Genomic DNA, 3423 nt, shown 5'->3' on the forward strand with positions numbered 1-3423 from the left:
GGTTTGGTTCCTGGTTCAGCAGATGCCTTTCTCTTTTGTTTCCTGACATTGTCTTGATTCCCAGAGCTTGACGATGGATTCATGATGAATTTTCAGATATTGAAAACTGCTAGGGTTTATGATATGAAAAGAGAGAGATACGAAAAAGAAACCGAATACAGAGAGAGAGAAATATGAGAGGGAAAAGAAACGTTTGAAGAGTATAAAAAGAAAAACTGAAAGATAGTAAATGATGAAAAGCATTTAATGTTACGTGACATGAGGAGAGATAATAATGACAAAAGACGTGATTTGCACAGTTACCTAAGTAGACGTCCCCTCAACTGCACGCACGCTTGTCTAGGAATAGTGAACACGTGTTTACCATCTGGATAGCCAGTTACAGCTGTTTTGCTTTTATAGAGATTCTGAATCAACTTAGACACTGAAACGCTAGTAATAACTGAATCACAATTTCTAGTTGATTTCTATCAGAACTTCTTAAAAAAATTTCATATCAAAGGATACTCGTACGTAAGAATTTCTCATCTTCTCATTCTGAGCTTGTTTCTGAAGACCCATTTTGTACCAATTATATTGAATCCATCTGGTCTAGGAACAAGATCCCAAACATCATTCCTTGTAAACTGATTCAGTTCTTCTTGCATAGCAATTATCCAGTCTGGATCTTCTAGAGCATGATCAACAGAAGTTGGCTCGATCAAAGATACCAGACCTAATTGACAGTCTGCATTGTTCTTAAGGAATGCTCTTGTTCTGATTGGATCATCCTTCTTTCCAAGAATGACATCTTCTGAATGACCAGAGATGAGTCTGGATGATCTTCTGACAGATGGTTCTTCAGATATACTTAGATCCTCTAGAGAAGCTGATACTTGATCTTCAGATTCTTTGCTTCTGAGAAGCTCTGCTTCTGATGCGTTGCTTCTTGGCTCAACAACTTCTGATATGTCAATATCACAATCTGCAAAATTATCAAACTGCTTTGGTTTTTCAGAACCAAGCTTATCATCAAACCTGATATTGATTGATTCTTCTACAACCAATGTTTCAGTATTGTATACTCTGTAGCCTTTTGAGCGTTCAGAATATCCAAGAAGGAAACACTTTTGAGCTTTGGAATCAAACTTACCAAGATGATCTTTAGTGTTCAGAATAAAGCATACACATCCAAAAGGATGGAAATATGAAATGTTGGGCTTTCTATTCTTCCACAATTCATAGGGAGTCTTATTTAGAATAGGTCTGATAGAGATTCTATTCTGAATATAGCATGCAGTGTTTATTGCTTCTGCCCAGAAATGCTTAGCCATATTGGTTTCATTGATCATGGTTCTGGCCATTTCTTGAAGAGTCCTATTCTTTCGTTCTACAACCCCATTTTGCTGTGGAGTTCTAGGACAAGAGAAATCATGGGCAATACCATTTTCTTTGAAGAATTCTTCAAAGGATCTGTTCTCAAATTCACCACCATGATCACTTCTGACCTTTATGATTTTACACTCTTTTTCAGATTGAATCTGAATGCAGAAATCAAAGAACACTGAATGAGTCTCATCCTTGTGTTTCAAGAATTTTACCCATGTCCAGCGGCTATAATCATCTACGATGACTAATCCATATTTCTTTCCTCTGACAGATGCTGTTTTGACTGGGCCAAACAGATCAATGTGCAAGAGTTCTAATGGCCTTGAGGTAGAAACAACATTCTTGGACTTGAATGCAGGTTTGGAGAACTTGCCCTTCTGACATGCTTCACAAAGAGCATCTGATTTGAATTTCAGATTAGGGAGTCCTCTGACCAGATTCAGTTTGTTAATCTGAGAAATCTTTCTCAAACTAGCATGACCTAATCTTCTGTGCCAGACCCACTGCTCTTCAGAAACAGACATAAGACAAGTCACCTTCTGACTCATAAGATCTTGCAGATCTGTCTTATAAATGTTGTTCTTCCTCTTGCCTGTAAATAGGATTGAGCCATCCTTCTGATTTACAGCCTTGCAAGACTCTTGATTAAAGATTATATCATAGCCATTGTCACTCAATTGACTGATAGATAAGAGGTTATGTGTTAATCCTTCTACAAGAAGTACATTAGAGATGGAAGGAGAGTTACCAGACTTTATAGTTCCAGAGCCAATTATCTTGCCCTTCTGATCTCCTCCGAACTTGACTTCTCCTCCAGACTTAAGCACCAGGTCTTGGAACATAGACCTTCTTCCTGTCATGTGTCGCGAGCATCCAGAGTCCAGGTACCATGACATGTTGTGCCTTGTCCTTTTTGCAGTCAAGGATATCTGCAATAGGAATAATCTTATCCTTAGGTACCCACATCTTTTTGGGTCCTTTCTTGTTAGATTTTCTCAAGTTCTGATTGAACTTGGATTTAACATTGTAAGCAATAGGAGGAACAGCATGATAATTCTTAATGTGAGTTTCATGATATTTCCTAGGTTGTGTCACATGCTTCTTAGTGTGTGTAATGTGAAAACTTTGAGCATGTGAAGTGTGCCTAATATCATGTGAGTGGCCATACTTGAACTGATCATACAATGGCTTGTATGTGATTTTCATCTCATCAACAGGTTCAAGTTTGTATGGGATTTCACCCTCAAAACCAATGCCGACTCTTTTGTTTCCAGACACAGCATATATCATAGAAGCTAGCTGACTTCTGCCAATACTTCTAGATAAGAACTTTCTGAAACTTAAATCATATTCTGAAAGAATATGGTTTAGACTAGGAGTGGATTTTTCTGAATCAGAAGGAGATCCAACATTATTGGATAATTTTAAAAGTTTTTCTTTTAATTCAGAATTCTCCAACTCAAGCTTCTTTGTTTCAAATTCAAATTGCTTTTTCAGCTTTTTGTATTTGAGACTAATCTGAGACTTGAGTTCCAGAAGTTCAGTTAGACCGGAAACTAACTCATCTCTAGTAAGTTCAGAAAATACCTCTTCAGAATCTGATTCTGATGTAGATTCTGATCCGTCATCTTCTGTCGCCATCAGCGCACAGTTGGCCTGCTCATCTTCTGAATCATCTTCTGACTCATCCCAGGTTGCCATAAGACCTTTCTTCTTATGAAACTTTTTCTTGGGATTTTCCTTCTGAAGATTAGGACATTCATTCTTGTAGTGTCCAGGCTCATTGCATTCATAGCACATGACCTTCTTCTTGTCAAATCTTCTTTCATCAGAAGATTCTCCACGTTCAAATTTCCTTGAACTTCTGAAGCCTCTGAACTTCCTTTGCTTGGTCTTCCAGAGTTGATTTAGCCTTCTGGAGATCAGGGACAGTTCATCTTCTTCTTCAGATTCTGATTCTTCAGGATCTTCTTCTCTACCCTGAAAAGCGTTAGTGCATTTCTTGATATTAGATTTTAATGCAATAGACTTACCTTTCTTTTGAGGCTCATTTGC

This window comes from Vicia villosa, unplaced genomic scaffold (assembly GCF_029867415.1).
Source record: "Vicia villosa cultivar HV-30 ecotype Madison, WI unplaced genomic scaffold, Vvil1.0 ctg.000189F_1_1, whole genome shotgun sequence".
Lineage (NCBI taxonomy): Eukaryota > Viridiplantae > Streptophyta > Magnoliopsida > Fabales > Fabaceae > Vicia > Vicia villosa.